Source organism: Rhinolophus sinicus, chromosome 16 (genome assembly GCF_057876585.1).
Source record: "Rhinolophus sinicus isolate RSI-liver-muscle chromosome 16, RSI-T2T, whole genome shotgun sequence".
NCBI lineage: Eukaryota > Metazoa > Chordata > Mammalia > Chiroptera > Rhinolophidae > Rhinolophus > Rhinolophus sinicus.
This window is the reverse complement of record NC_142516.1, coordinates 110882375-110900246: the sequence shown is the minus strand read 5'-3', so window position 1 is coordinate 110900246 and position 17872 is coordinate 110882375. Positions and strand designations below refer to the sequence as shown.

The 17872-nt window shown below is 33.5% G+C and overlaps 1 long non-coding RNA gene across 1 annotated transcript in view; it reads right to left on the bottom strand.

Annotated features, from left to right (window-relative positions):
• LOC141571305 (uncharacterized) overlaps positions 1–17872 on the bottom strand; it is a 141636-nt gene that overhangs the window by 49540 nt on the left and 74224 nt on the right. The gene's annotated exons all lie outside the window — the stretch shown is intronic.

Genomic DNA, 17872 nt, shown 5'->3' with positions numbered 1-17872 from the left:
TAGTTCTTAATCATCTCCAAATCATAAACTATTGGACAAAAAAGATATTGACATCGGTACACTAGTTATTAAATTTTTATTCTCAGGCTGAACTGACATATTCTTTGTCAATTCTCAATATACTTCCTGCAACACTGTCCAAATAATGTGAAGATCAAGTAAGAATGACATTACTTTTTATGAATATTAATATAAAATTATAGAGTTGTTATTACTCATCTGAGGTCAAATCAAAGATTTCTTCTTAGAGGAAAATAATATTGTGGGTGGCATGAAATCTGTGTGCTAATATTTTACTAAGTAAAAGTCACACAAGATTTGTTGTAATATTCATATATTCCTTAGAAATGTTGATCTTCTTAAAGAAAAATTTATAAAATATAAAAATGGTGAAACAGAATTAGAAGAAAATTGATTGAATGGCTAACCATGATAATAGATCAAACATTTGACTCTATTTATTGTTATATATTAATAAAAATGATTATTCTATAGAATTATCTTGATTGCTGACAGGTTAAAACAATCCAGTTTCACTGATAGAAATCCCATCAGCTGGGATGCTGAGATTGACCTTCACTGTAAACAAAAATAGTCTCCTATTGTAGAGTTTCTCTTTCAGTGGGACCCCAATATGTTCCTTGCAACATTTAGTCTTCCTTGCCCACTAAGAATGTTACCAGAATTCTCCCTTCAATCCTTGTAACAGTATGAATCAACCTTAATGGAATAACTTCCCCAGTCTCAGATTTGACTAAGAACAAATCTATGACTTGAATCCAAATCTGGTTCACTCTTTATTTTAATAGCTTATAGTTCCTTATTTAAATTAAAAAAAAAAAAAAAAAAAAAAGAAAGTTTTGCTAGGTTGTCTGACAGTAGTAGAGGAAGTAAGTGAGAGTAAACAGTCTTCTGATGTGCTGAATTAGTCTGCTGCACAAAAAAACAAGAACTGGAATTTCTCTTGTAACTTCAGGCAGCAGAACCAGAAGTGACGTATAAGTCAAACCCATGTCACAGAAGCAAAAGAAGCAAACAAATTCCTTAACAAGTTTCCACTGTCCTTCCTTGCTCAATCCCCTTCAATTTGGGTCTATTTGAATAAACAGTTTTGGACTGTGAGGAGTTTGAACGCAGGCATGTTCTTGACTGAATTTTGGCTTAATTTAGATTTTAGTTGGAATCAGGTAAAAAGAAAAAACAATCCTGCTGTTGTTTTTCAGTATCTACATTTGGTGAGAACGAACATGATTACAATAGCTCGGTAAGCGCACAGAGGACCAAAAGGAATCAGTGAAATAGGTAGGATGAGAACAAGTGTTTTATTAACTCGGTGATTGGTTACCATAAATTGAGATAACCAGTGTGTCTGGAAAGTAGAACCGCAAGTAATTAGGTGTTTGTTTGGTTTTCAATTTTTAATTCCTTTAATCTTCTTGAAAGTAGCTACGAAGCTATGCTTTAGCCAAGATGTATAGCTCATTTTCTAAACCAATGGATTGGATTTTATTTTTTCTTCTGCTCCAGTGGAGAAGTCCTGATTTCTCACTTTCAAGGGCTCACACCAAGGTTGGGAAACAGAAACTTATTCATCAGAGTTGGTCAGACTCTGACAAAGCTTGCTTTTCCTACATCTCTTCACTGATCAGGTAGATGTGTCCATCCATGCAACTAATATTTCATGAGTACCTGTCACATTCAGGCACTAAGTAGAAAGCAGTGACAAAAATCAGGCACAGTATGCTTTCACAGAACTTAGAAGCTTTTGAGCCATAAAAAATGCAGCTTTATTTACAATGGCCAAGACATGGAAACAACCAAAATTCCCTTTGATAGATGAATGGATAAAGAAGTTGTGGTATATAATATACACAATGGAATACTATTCGGTGGTAAGAAAAGATGAAATAGGACCATTTGTGACAACATGGATGGATCTTGAGAGTATGATGCTAAGTGAAATAAATCAGACGGAAAAAGTAGAGAACCATATGGTTTCAAAAACAACAAAAGAACAAGACAAGCAAATGAGAAACAAAAACTCATAGACACAGATAACAGTTTAGTCGTTACCAGAGGATAAAGGGGGAGGAGGGTGGTAGATGAGGGTAAAGGGGATCAACTATATGGTGATGGAAGGAGAACTGACTCTGGGTGGTGAACACACAATGTGATTTATAGAGGATGTAATACAAAATTGTATACCTGAAATTTCTGTACCTTTACTAACAATTGTCACCTCAATAAACTTTAATTAAAAAAATACACACAAAATTTAATGCATATAGTGTCTTATGAGGAAATAAGCAAAATAAGGAAAATAGCATGGAAAAGTCAAAGCCTATTTTACAACCTTATATAGGGCAGTCTGAATTTCCTACAGGAAACTGGATGCAGGGAGGGGTAGTGGCATATGAAGACCAGGAGAGAAGCCGCAGGAACAGAGAGAACAATGGTGATAAACAGCAGTGACTCAGCAAGGTGACCCATGCTAACTGCATGGGACATCCCCATGAGTGAACCAGGAAATTTGCCTACAAGCTGCAAATATAAGACGAATCTTCTGAATTCTAATTTAAACCACAAGCTCTAACTATCTAAGCATTGGTCATTACTACATATACACTATATATCATATTAATATATACTGCATTTCCACTGAAAGGGCTCCTCACTGAACAGTGACATATATTCTAACAATAGTCATTGGTAACTTTTGCACGGTTACGCAGAACCAATTTAGGTCAAACATGGTAAAATGATAAATTCTACCACAACAGTTATATAAATAAAAATAATTCATAATTGATATTTACAATGGCTTCATTGAATTTAACCTTTTAAAAGGGCATTAAATCCAATAAGTTTGTGTATTCATGAATTAAATATGGCTGGAATTTGGCATTCCACAGGTAGAACTGTGTTTTACTTTTTAATTACACCATTTTTCAAATGCTGAAAGAATGTATCATGGCCTTAATTGTAGATCTGACTGTAAATTTCAGTTTTACAAAAATAAAAGTTAGCAAAAATTTACAGGAATTTGTATTATACTATCATATAAAATGTCATGTCAATGTTTTAAGATTCAACTTCTTAGAAACCTGGTAATTTCAGGTTGTTTAAATCAACCATATTGATAAATAATTTACATACAATAAGAAATGCCAACTTCAGATTTACAGTTTGATGAATTCTGACAAATGTGTGTAAGCACCAATAAAAATTTTATCCCTTAAGAAGTACTTATAAATCCGCTCTTCTGTAGTCAATTTTGATATGCTTCCCATCACTAAAACTTACCTCGGCTTGTTCTAGAACTTACTGGAAATGGCATTATACGTGTATATTTTTTGGTCAGATTCTTTCACCTAGTACAAGTTATTACATATCAGTATTGTTGAATGCATCTATATTTATTGCTGAGTGATATACGTCATGTGTGAATATAACCCAATTTGTTTATCCATTCATAATAACTGAACATTTGTGTTGTTTTCAGGTTTGTGATTTTGTGAATAAAGCAGCTATGAACATATATGAACAACTCTTTTGTTCTAATTACTCTTGGGGAAAAACTGAGGCATGGAATATCTGCATCATATGCTAAATAAACATTTCACCTTATAAGAAACTGCTTCTTACCAGAAATGTGTAGTATCCCACTTAGTCCAAATCCTCACCAACAATTAAATTTTAAAAATGTATTATTATAGATATGTAACAGCATCTCATTATATATGTTGATTAATATAAATTTAATGCATTTTGATATATGTTCAGCCCCATGAAATAATCATTACAATCAGGATGCTGACTATATCTACCACTTCCAAATTTTATTGTATAATCTAATCACTGTCTCCCATGACTTTCTGCCAATCTTTTCCATCACCAGGCAAAAACTAGTTTTCATTTTGTCAAAGTAATTTGCATTTCTTAGACTTTTTAATAAGTGGAATCATATAGCATGTACGTTCTTTTCAGTATGGCATACGACCATACTGTTTAATTTCATTAAACACAATTATTTGAGATTCATCCATGTTGTTGGGTATAAGAACAGGTTTTTTTTTTTCCTTTTTACCATTTAGCATTATTCTATTGTATAGATATATCACAATCTGTTTCTCCATTTGCCTATTGATACACATTTAGGCCATTGCAGTAAAGTTGCTCTTAATGTTTTTACAAGTTTTGTGTTTATATATGTTTTTGTTTCTTTTAGGCAAATATATAGAAATTACAGATAGTAATAATGGCTAGTAATATTGCAGCTATTATTACTATAAAATACAATATATATATAACATATAATTTGTACTATACCATATATAATAGTAATAATGGCTGAGTCATAAGGTAGGTATGTTTTAAGAAAATGCTAAACTGTTTTTAAAAACTGTTGTAACATTTTACATTCTTATTACAGCATATTAGAGTTCCAGTTGATTCACAGACTTTCCAAAATTTGGTATGATGCATCTTTTTAATTTTCACCATTATAATGGGTATATAGTGGTAGTGCCTTGGAGTTTTGATTTGAATTGCCATAGATTCACATGATATTGAGTATTATTTAATGTGCTTTTTTCCCTACAAAAATCTTCTTTGTTGAAGCATCTTTTCAAATATTTTGCCCACTGCCCATCAGTAGATTACTGGATTAAGAAACTGTGGTACATTTATATAATGGAGTATTACTCAGCTATAAAAAAGAACGAAATCTTACCATTTGCAACAATATGGATGGATCTAGAGTATATTATGCTAAGTGAAATAAGTCAGTCGGAGAAAGACAAATACCATATGATCTCACTTATATGTGGAATCTAAAGATCTGAATAAAGGAGCAAATTAAACAGAAATAGTCTCAGAGATACAGAGGAAAACCTGATGGTAGCTAGAAGGAAGGGGGCTGGGGATGAGGATGAAGGGGATGGGATTAGACAGCATAAATTGGTAACTACAATATTGCCATGGGGATATGAAAGGAACATGTCTTATTAGGGAGAGCACTTCATGGACGGTGTAGTTGCTTGACCACTGCACTCTATACCTGAAGCTGCAGTTGAATAATATTGCATGTCAACTATAATATATATGTAATATATATATATATAATATATATATATGCCTGTATATATATGCATGTATATATGTGTATATATACATACATACATACATACATATATATATATATATATATATATATATATATATATATAGTCACGGGATATGGAGTATAGCATAGGGAATAGAGTCAATGGAATTGTAACAGAGACATAGGATGTCAGAGGGGCAATAGATTGGGGGAGGGGAGTTATCACTTTGTGAGGGGTGAAATGTCTAACTGCCGCAGTGATTAAATCAACTGATCTTTGATTAGATGCATAGCTATACTAATTTTAGAAAATATGTTTTACTCATGATCATATTACTAGATACAAATGGCATCAGATATTTTCAAAATAAACAATTTCATTAAGATGTATGTAATGCTAAACTGAGAGAAAACTAGACAAAATAGTAGAGCAATAGTAATTCAGATTATGGACTTCGAAGTCTTGTTGCCTTCTCTTCGAGCTCTAGCTCTAGCAATACCCAACTTGAATAATTTACTTAATATTTTAATTTAATCAATTGTAAAATGGGGATAGGAATACCTGCCTCATAGAGTTATTATGAGAATTAAATGAAATAAAGTTTTTAAAGTTATCTGGCATATAAATGTTCGATAAACATCAGAAAATACATTTATATACTTATAAATAGAAAGTGAATCAATTCAAGAGCCACACAGTGGTGGGGAAGAAGGTTAGTTTTGTATTGCTATCACAGAATCGTCTTCAATTTTTAATCCAACTGCTTATCCCCCCACAGTCAAGACTCTGATATACTCTCTCACTGGAGAGGCAGCCTCCCTCTTCCCTCTGAAAATCGCCAAAGGATAGCATGATCCAGCCCTCAGATGTGCTGCTGAAGAAAAAGTTGGATAGACCCTGCTAGTGAATCCCCATGTTTGCAGGAGAGAAAATATTTCATAAAGCAGTTTCATTTGTTTTAAATATGAATCTCCAATCCCCGATAAACTTTATTGCTCTAGTCTTTTATTGTAAGCCTGAAATTGGGCGCATTATATGATGCAAATGTTATTTTCATAATTAGTGTTAAAGTAGATTATAATGGATCATAGATGTGGTGAAAATATACATAAAATATAATATTTCTTATATTGACAGAAAATCATTCTGAGATTGTCAAAGTTGAAAGGAGTGTCTCCCTGAGTTAAGTTCTTTTTATTGGGTGAAGAAATTCAACTTATAATTGCATTATATAATGTGTTCCAACTGAAATTAAAATCCTCATTGCCTGTCTTGTGACTACCTGAAAACAGATGAAACGCATTACTTTTTGTATAAATATTATGTACGATACAGTGACCCAAAAGCCTAGATTTAAACTAATTTCACATAGCTTTTATTTTATCAATGTTTCATTCTACTACTTTTCTGAAAAATCGTTTTGTCAATCCAGTGTCCCCACAAAAAACAAAGGAAAATAACTACCATTTATGGGGTAAAGGTTTTGAGGAGTAACAATACTCTCTTGTACAGGTTTCAGTCTTTAGGCACTAAAACAGAAATTTTATTTGTGAATATATTACTCTATATGGAGACTCATGCTATAGATCAATGGCAGCATCAAACAGTGATTCTTCACACCATCTAATTAACTTGAATTATGTAAAAATATTCAACACTACACTCCAAAAACGTTGATAGCTAGTTGTCTTATTTATAATCAGTGCCAAGTTATACTTATTTTAGTAGACAAAGAGCCACTAGATAACATTTTTGCTAAGACTAGAGATACATTTTATCAGTTTTATGATAGCATGCAAGCAAGAGATATCAGACATTTATGTAATGAGTATTTATTCTTCACACAACACAGTTGACCCATCTTGATCAGCTGGATCAACTATAAGAACATATTACTGATTTTTTTTGAAACGTGTCTACTCAGGTCAGAAGCAATTTCTTTTTGTTGTGTTCACTTTATTCTTAAACTATTGGAATCCATTACAATTTTGATCTCACTATAAAATAGGAAACATCATCACTTTGGTACTTGGTAGATAGTACCAAAAAAGAAAGTTTATAAATGATGATAAACTGTTTGAAACTTCAATAAAAGCTTTTGAAAGTTATATTTTAAAAATAGGGTATTTCAAATTATTTTGAAGGATTTTTCTTATATCGAAGAGAATTTTCTCTTAGATACTATCTAGGTGAATATTAGCTAAAAGAATTTCTAGCTAAAAGAATCAGACTAGAGAATTGTAACACAGTGATGAGTACTTATTGTAGTCCAGGGTGGGACAAGTGTCTCCTGTCATGGGGAATTACAACAGGAAACACAGCAATATTCGCGTTTGAACTGAGCAGACCTAGATTTCAAGGGATCAAGATGTTGCCATTAAAAATGAGTTTCATTATGTGAAATGGTTTTCTTCTGCTGTTATTTTGAAAAATAGTATTCAGAGATCAACTGACGTGGGATAATAAAATAAGATAAATGTAATTTGGAGGTATCTATATGAAACAATAACTATTAGAAAAATGGAAAATTATAAAAAGTCTATTAATGTAATTTGGAAAATGACATAAATCCCAAATAATTATTTGGCATAGTTAGATCAGCTTCTCAATTAAAGAAGAGAAAATATAATAGGGAGGCAAATGGAATGATTTGAACATCAAAGAGTTTTAAGAAGCCATTAGAATAGCTGATGAAATATCCAAATACTATCATTATTAAGATGCAAAAACTCAACTGTGAATTTAAAAATGCAGTATTTTTTCTAATCATTTTAAAACCAAGATATAGTTAACATACAGAACGTGGTACTGATTAATCAGTACTACCTCTGATCTGGGAAGATTTTCAAGAATATAGATGTTTCATGATCTCTGCACTTCTATAGTATTTAACTAATACTATATCAAACTGGAATTTGATTATAGACATAGGCTTCTGAGTCACTGTGTAAATGGGCCTTTCTAATATTTTAGAAAAAAATATTACAAATTTTATCTAAAAATTACTGCTAATAATATTACAATTTATTTTTGCTTTTATTAATTAGTTAATAGTTGATATGGTAATATTTTGCTGAATATAAGGAAAATATATTTATTTTACACTATTTTAGTTTCCAAACTAAATCACTGATAAAACTATTTCCCATCGCATTTGAAATATGGTGCTCTCTTGCAATATGATTCATGTGAATGGGCTTTACTACCCATAGTAACTATACACAGATAGCTAGGACCACCTGTATTTTAAAAAATACCATATGATAAGTGAAATAACTATAAACACAACTACATATAGCATTAGAATGTCCATAAGAAATATTAAAAGTTCTGAATTTTTCACATGTGAATATTTGCAACTTTCATATTTTACCTGTCTTCACATTTTTGAGTTGGGTCATCCATTTTGTATGTCTCTAAAATATTGCTTTTGTGTTTCAAATCTAACCAAGAATATGAATGATACTCTGGAAAACTTATACTTTTGCACCTAGATACCTACCATTCTTTCCATTTCCCGTATAAAAATTGTTCCTTCTGGTTTGGGTTACTGTTGTGATCTGCATCTGAATCTCACTGGTTCTAAACATCCCTGTATCTACCTGTACTATAAGAGACCACAAAACTGGAAGAGAACATAAGACTCAAATACTGCTATTTATTTACAAATGAGGAATGTATAATCCAATGGTATTAAATGTTTGTCCAAGATTAAACTACAAGTTTTTGCCCAAGTCTGATATTAGAATCCATATTCCTGCCTGCTATTATTATGTACTTTTTATATCTGAACATATAAACTTAAATGTATCTTCTCCAAAAGAGAGAGTAAATTACTAAATATATGCACATCTCTCTAATATTATCTAATAAGAAAAATAATTAAGGTAATGAATATCACTTATTTAAATGACATGTTATCAATACATTTATATATGTCTGACCTTTCCCAAATACTACTTCCCTCCAAAAACTTTGTCAGAGACTGCTAAAATTACAAGGAAAGACTCCTTCAAAATAGCTACATATTCTTCAAGCTTCAAAAATTTCAACCCTCAGTTTGAGTCCAAACACTTACAAAACCAATGCCATAATCCCAAATTTGAAGGCATGTTTTCTGGTATCATCCCTAGTACCATGTTTTATATTATTCTGGCTCAGTCAGAAAATCAAAAGCCACACTAATTATCTGAAACAGAGAGGATTTAATTTGATCACATAGTGTGGTAAAGCTGAAGGAGGAAACATGGATGTGAGCTAACACGGAGATTAGTACCTGCAGGAAGCACCTAGCCTCCGGGGTCTGTTGGAGCAGGAGGGCAAAGGTGGGCTTAAGGGAGGCAGGGGTTGTGATGGGAGTTTAGAGTATGCAGCTGGTGCTTTCGTGGAGCAGGAGGTTCTTAGTGTAGATTCTGGGATGCCAAAGGAAGCTGCGAGCTGGAGTAGGAAGTCAATCATCTGTTGCTATTGAACTGATTCTGACAGGAACAACAACAAAAAAAGAGGAAAGAAATCCTATCCCCTCCCCTCCTCCCACTTTCCATCCCCTCTAGTATCTTCAGCAAGTAGGACATTGTAAGATACAACAGGAAAACTGCTGGCAAGAGACTCAGAGCCTCAGCCTCAGCATCACAGAGGAAGGGAGCACTACGCGTAGATGGAGAGAAGGAGGAAGGCAGGCATGAAACTGAGAGATAAAAGATGAATAACTGCAGAGCAGGAGATGAATGCAGAAGTAGTTGGTGACTCTCAGAATAGTACAGTGTAGTAGAAGATGGGCAGAAAGGTGATTTTGTGCAGACAGTAGAAAGAATGGGAGAAGAGAAAGTAAAAGCAATGAGTTTAGAAAACTCTTTTGAAGTGCCCAGTGTCATGAATTACCAAGAACAGGAGCAGTATCTGGAGGGTGGGGGTTTTTGTGTGTGTTTTAAATAATATTTATTGAAGTGTAATTTACTATGGTAAAAGTCACCTCATAAAGTTTCCTCATGCTCCTTTTTAGTCAACCCCACCCCCACCTTCATTCAGGTATGAAAAAACAAATCATAATATGTATTCTATACATGTATAAATAGAAACATGCATAAAACATGGCCATGTATTGATATGTTGTTGAAAGTGTGACCAGAGGCTCACAGGAACCTAATTCTGTATTCTGCTAGGAGCAATGGTTCAGCGTTCACTAATTTAGTGTTCACTGCAACTTTATAGAACAAAATACCTTGAATAATGAGAACTAACTCTCTCTCTCTTTCTGTCTTTCTCTCTCTCTCCCTCTCTCCTTCCCTTCCACTCCTCTCCTCTCCTCTCCCCTCCCCTCCCCTCTTCTCTCTCTCTCTCTCTCTCTCTCCCTCCCTCCCTCCCTCCCTCCCTCCCTCCCTCTTTCACATCTATCTATATTCAAGAAAAGACTTTTATAAACTTTGTGAAATTACCAAAGTAATAAAAAGGGGTAAAATGAAAATCCACATTTTCTAAATACCTAGTATACACTAAGCTCTATAAAAAGCATAAAACAAGTGCAAATTCATTTGATCTTCACCACACGATTATATAAACAAATGGTCAGAAATATCAAATTACTTTCAAAGATCATATAGCTTGTAGGTCACAACAGGATTTGAAGTGTCTTTGGCTATCTTATGAATTTATATAATTTTATTATAGAAGGCTAACAAACCAATTTCTAAATTTAGACACTTTTACATTCCTAAATGAGAGTCACAATTTGAGTGTGAAATTTAAACGCAACGTTTTTCCTACCTCTCCTAGTTGGCCCTGTACATTTTCCCATAATAATTCTAAAAATTACATCTCTAGCTATGTTTCACGTTATTATCTTTGGATGGAAATCCAGGTTATATCCTCTTCTTCGCATTCTATATTCTGTTCTGTTCTCTAACTTCTCAATTCTTAATACCAGTCTTTAAGTTATTTTTCCTGTTTTCTTGTTCAAAAATCAAATTCTGCAGCTGCTTATAATTCCTCTGCAGGTGCCACTGATAGATAATTATTCCCTATGGGTTTCTAGTATAATTCCACTAGGCTCATTTATTATATACAATTACATCTATTCTACTTTTAAAATGTTTTTTGTTTTGTTTTGTTTCTGGTAGACTTACAAGAAATACCATTATATCAATTTTCAACTAACATCTGTGGATAAAAAGCATTATATGACAAAAGAAATGTCTTTGGGGTGCAGCTCAACATTACGTTTCTTTCTTCACTGCTTAAATAGCACTGCACTCATTTAATTGTCTTGAAATTTTAGAGGAGAAAAGAAAGAAACAAAGCTTATTTTATCACGATAAAACTTGGTAGAATATGGTTTACTATTAAGGACTTAAGGTTGGCAAGAGAGGAAATAAAGAATAATCATTTTTTTGACAAAGTTCTAACAATAAGAAGCAGCTATAGCCTTAACCCTTTTTAAAGTATAAAAATAAGCAACTGAAGCAATTCCCTCACGCACTCACTTCTAGTAACTCTCAGGCATGGTAGCACAGTATGTACACTGTGCTTGAGAAGGATGGATAATGAAAAATAAGAACAGATCGTGCTTTTCCAGATATGCATGTCTGGCCTAATGGTAAGCCTTTAAAGAGGAAGTGGTAACTATTTCAGCCTAATGGCCTTGTATGTAAATCTGTCTTTGCAAATTAGTTTATAATCATTGCGTTTTTGTATCACAAACTAGCATATGTTATCTTAAATTGCTCAGAGAGGAATGTTGCTTGAAGATAAAATTGATTACAAAGGTCCCTTCTGATAACAGAATAACAATGTAGTTTTATGAGTTGCTTAGCTGAGTTGGCAGGAGAAATTTTGCCTCAAAATATCTTGAGAATCAGGATTAGAAACAGAACTCCCTTTATAGCAGAATGGTAAAATTGGGAGATGTTGGCACATAATCCAATTTGTCTGGATGTGCAAATTCAGAATAAAAAGTAGATTATGATCAATACTGTTGCCATTTTGGAAGAAATGTTTTTAAAAGCAATTCCTAGAATCCACAAGGAAATCTAGCATTTGGTCTTTCAAAATTAGGGTATGTATATAATCCCAGTTTATTCTAGAGAGAATTATAGCTGATCAAAGTGTTTCCAATCAACTGGAGGAGGTGGAGGGCTTGAAGAATCAATTTGTATCAGTTAGTTTATAAGAGACTTTTTGATTTGGGGCAGGAAGAAATGAGAATATCTTTGTGAAGATTCTTTGGGTGCAGGGGTGAGGGGCAGAGATAGAGAAGGATCTAGAGAATGACACATGACCTGTCCCATACCCAACCCTATGTCCTACAGCTCGAGACCAATGGAGAAAGGCTACAGAGAGAAACTCAAGAAATCCTTATAAAGACGTTTTCTGGGAGGGGACCACAAAGGGACAGGAAGAGACTGAGTCTCTAAGGTGACAGAGTGTAACAAAATGTAAATCAATGGCATTTTTTTCTACTTGTGGACAAATCAGAGGATGGATTATCACCTAAAATTTTGGGAGAACATAGAGATACCATCCTTGTGAAATATCTAGCATTCTCATGTTAATCACTATATCAGTGAGAATATGAGACTCTCTGTAGCAGATGAGAAGGGAACATCAATGAGGGTGGCTCATCTGAAGGAAAAGAACATGGCTGACGACCTCTTTTAAGAACTCATGGTACACATTTCCTGTGGACAGTTCAAGCTTGGCTGCTGAGACCTGGCGTAAGAGAATTGATACTTAGGTGGTTTTCTGCTCTAGGGAGTTGCTGGGCATTTTAGGAATTATTGAAACTGCTCTTGGATAAGACTCTGATTAATAAAAGCAACTGATCAAGTGACAGTTAGTTGTCTGAAACTTAATGGAAAATGAAGCAAGACTCTGTGGCTTGGAGGGACAAGTTTAAAAATCATGTCATGGAAAACATCTAAAGCTCCAGGAGTTAAAATAACTCCCTTATGATCCAATCTATGTTTGGAAGTTCTTCCACTCTAACTACAAATAAACACCATGTTGACACAGTGAAAAACTAGACAGGACAGAGTTCAACTTGTTTTTCATATTACAAAAAGAGCATAGCAACTCATTTTATATCATTTGTGATTTAACCTTGTGTCTATCTAATTCATTTTTTATAAATTCCTGTCTAATTATTTCATCATCTGAATCATCCACTTGTATTTTTATGCATCCTTAAATAATTTTATAACACAGGATAATGTATAAATAAATATATTTTAATTCTTACTTCTTTTGCATTTTCAAGTTCACACTTTTGTAATAGACGGCAATTTACTAATCACGCTTGATTATATTTTAACAAGGATATGTCTTGCAGCCTTAATGTACCATGACATTGAAGAGGTATTATTAAGTATGATGGATATTTACAAGTTAGTGCCACCTAGTAGCAACTCCCACAAATGTTAGTCCATGTCCATAAGGTGATTTAAATATTCAATATCAAACAGGTGTGCAAAATTCACACCAAGTATTTAGCACATGGTAGCTGTGTTGATACATAAATGGATGCCCCAAAGCAAAATGAGCTAAACATTGAAAAATGTGACATTAAATTTATCACATTTAACAATGTACAGAGTTAGTTTTGAAGGAAAATCAGGGGACCATTGCCGTATTTTCAGCTGCTAAATACACAAAATGGAATATTATTTTGTGTGAAGGAGAAAAATTAAAACTATTTCAATTTTAATATCAACAACGTTTTTCAAAACTGCTCTGATAATTCAGAAAGAAAATGAAAATTTTACCAAAGAATGTTTTTGCTTCCAGTAACATGTAGACACTCCCAATATACCATTACTCCCAAACTAACAGCATAAATATTCTGGGTAAGCTATAAAACTATAATGTTAAAACCCATCAGAGATTTTAGATGTAAAGAAACCAAGATAAATTGAAATCCAGAAATAAACAAGATACATGTCTGGCCTCAATCACTGAGGATTGGTGGGAGAAGGCACAAATCTGCCATAGATCGGGATCTGAAGCCAGGCACTCAATGAAATGCAATGCTGCATGCGGCTTGTATGATGAATTAGAACTCCAAATAGAAAGTCTATCTCTATCCACCCATTATTTCCTATAGACCTCTAATGGTCTGCATGGGAGAAGGTGAGGATACAGAAGAACTGAAAGTGATCACTGACCCCCTTCCTCAAAGGGACAAAGGGTCTTCTTGAATGCACATCAACAGCCCACTCACTAGGAGGGGAGATCCCCAAGCTGAGTCAAATCACCCACTGGTACGAGGCCTCCACCTCTTGTGGAAGTAGAATAAGGGCTTTCCCTGAGTGCACTGCAATTCCTGAAGGTTGGGGCAGAACAGAAACTCAGGTTGGACAGCAAAGAGAAATAGCCATTGATCCAAAATGTGGCAACTGTATTGTGAATTCAACAATAGCTTGAAAAACTGGTGACTGGCCTCTAAAACATAGATAAATTTTCACAGTTTTGCCAATTCTCAGATCCCAAGCCTTGATGAAGAAAAAGTCCAAATCCTGCCCAGAAAATAGTCAAACCTGGGGGTGAGTTAAGCCTCACTAAAGCTGCAATCAAGTCCAGTAATCTGTCAACTACCAACTGGCTAACTTAGCCACTATACTAACAATGTGGTGGAGGAATAGGCATGCCCTTTTTCTGGGTATTATTTTTGTTCCTACCATCCCCTCACATACACAATGGCACACACACAATCAGTAATTATGAGACATAAAGAGTAGAGGATGCAATTAATATTCAATGGGAAAAAACAGGTGGGAGTGGACCCATTGTTGACCCAGTAATAATAACTAGCAGATAAGGACTTGAAGGCTATTAGAACATGTTAGAGGAGCTAGAAAAAAAGCTGGGGAATATCAATAGAAAAGTTATATGTAAAATTATATATAAAAAAGAAACAAATGCAAGTACTATAAGAGTATAATATTGCAAATAAAGAATTCATTTAATTTCATCATATTCTAACTTGCATAAAGTCAATAAAAATTATATGAAGAGAGAACACATACACAAAGTATGTAAATGAAATTAACACAACATCTAAGATTTGTGGGAATAACATGTATATTGGAGAACAAGATGAAAAGGAGAGAAAAATGGGGAATTTTTTTGAAAAGATAATGTCACAATTATCTAAAAATGATAAAAAGCATCAATCAATTTCTAAGATTCTGGTTTAAACTCAAAAATAAAAAGAAAAAGAAAATCATAGGCACATTTTAATTGAATTTTCTGAAAAAACTAAAATAATTGAGAAAAAAAAACATTAGAAGCAATCAGACGATAAAGATACTTTGCATACAGGATATAAGTGATAGAAATAACAGATGACCTCCTTCAGAAACAATGGAGGCCAGAAGATAGAAAAATGATATTTTTAAATGATGCAAGAACAAATAAATTAACACTTGTCAATTTAGAATTCTAGATCCAATAAAAATATCCTTCAAAATAATTACAAAAGAAATTTTCATAATTTCAAAATCTGAGAGTCATATTCCAGGAGACTGGCAATATGAGAAATGCTAAAAGAACTCTTAATACTAAAGGAGAATGGTACTAGATGGAAGCCCAAATATGCATGAAGGAATAAAAAGCACCTTAAAGTATAAATAATTCTTTACGTAAAACAAAAGACATATTTTTTCTTGTTTATACATATACATATATATATATATATATATACACACACACACACACACACACACACACATATATGCACATGTGTATACATATATATACCTCACGTAGGCAGAACAATAGTTCCCCAAAGATCTCCAAGTTCTAATCCTCAAAATTTGTGAATATATTTAATTATATGGCAAAGGGGAATAAAGGTAGTAGATGGAATTCAATCTACCAATCAGCTAACCTTGAAATAGAATGTTTGTCTGAATTATCCTGGTAAAATCAATGTAATCACAATAATCCTTAGAAATATAAAAGGTAGGCAGAAGTGTCAATGTCAAAGTGATGTGATAATGAGAAAGACTTGACCAACCATTACTGGATGGAAGAGGCCAGTCGCAGGGGTACAGGCCAAGAAATGCAGACAGCCTCATGAAACTGGAAAGGGTAAAACAAAATAAAAAATAAAAATCCTTTCTTAGAGCTTCCAGAAAGAACACAGCCCTACTAATATCTTGATTCTAGCCTAGTGAAATCCATTTTGGATGCCTGACCTAAAGTAAGATAACAGATTTGCACTGTTTCAGGCCCTAAGCCTTTGGGTTAATTCATAACAGCAGTAGTAGGAAAACATATCTGTATGTGAGTGAGTGTATGAGTGTGTGTGTGTGTGTGTGTGTGTGTGTGTATGTGTGTGTATGTGACTAACAGAGCAAAGAAGGTAGTAGGAAGATCAATAGAATTATACTGCTATAAGTGTCTTCTATTTTTCATTAGTAAAGCAATATAATAATATCTGAAGGTTGATATTTTGATAAGTTGAAGATGCATATTATAATGAATAAAAGGGATGGAAACAACCACAAATATAATAAATAAATAAAACCACAAATATAATAAATAAGTTATGTTTTATCTTAGAGGGTGGTAGGTGCTATTGGAAAAAATAAATATCATAAGGGGTTAGGAAGTCCTGAGGACAAGGTTTGTAGTGTTAAATAGGGTTTCCAGAATAGTCATCGTTGAGAAGTGACATTTAAGCAAAGCCTTAGGAAATGCTAAAATGTTGGCTCTGGGATATCTTGGCAAAAGTCTTTCTAGACAGAGGCACAGCCAGTGCAAGAGAGGCTGAAGGGAAGTATAAGAGGGACAAGAGCCCTAGGAGAAGAGGTCAAAGGTAATGAGAGGTCAGATTGCATAAAGCCGTAGAGGTCCCTTGCTTTTCTTTCCCACTGTATAAAAGGTGTTATGCTTCATTAAAAAACAGACTTGTGCTCACATGGGCAGCTTGAAGCCTGACTCCAACCTGGGCTACAGCCCAGCATTAGATATGGGACACAGACTAGAAAGTAGGCAAGTGCTTAATTAATTTCTAATTTCTTTACATTTGTTGTCATTCAACTCATAAATCACAGTCCCATAGTGGGAAAACCTTCCCTTTATTTGTAAGAAAATACCTTTGCAGGCTATTGATCTCAGAGTTAGGTCAACATATAAGGATAAAATATGTTATGGGATGGATTATTCTTTAATATGAAGTGTGTATATTTTCCTTGTGAAGTAGAAACTAAGTCCATGTTAGCAAATTTTTAACAAAGTGTTCAACAGCAAAATGAAAAATTAACAACAGTGATGATAATTTTTATGTTTGTAATCTCCTAATAGACCACTAGGGATTAATGGAATATGTATTAATAAATGTGTTTTAGAATTATTACTGAATATAGCAGTTAAATGATTTGAAACATAAAGTGAAGCTTTATGGGAAAATAAATGAATATTCAATGTTCTAATAATTCTTTGATGGACATTTTTCCGTACTCAAGATCAATTAGCTTAAGAGAAATCATGATTTCTTACCCAGAGTCTGTATACCCGGGGTGACATTGATATATCTGACTACTTTCATTTGGAAAATCTTTTGGATGATAAGAAACTTTCCTTCTTCAATGTGTGCTTCTTATGTTTTATTTTTCAATATACTCTCCTTGTTTATAACTAGTACCTTCATTTATTTGGCACTGTGCTAGGCACTGGTGATACAACAATGAATAAATATAGGTCATGGTTCTTTTCTCTTTCACTTTTACCTTATTATCTAGACTGAGATACTATAGTTCCATAGTTTAGCA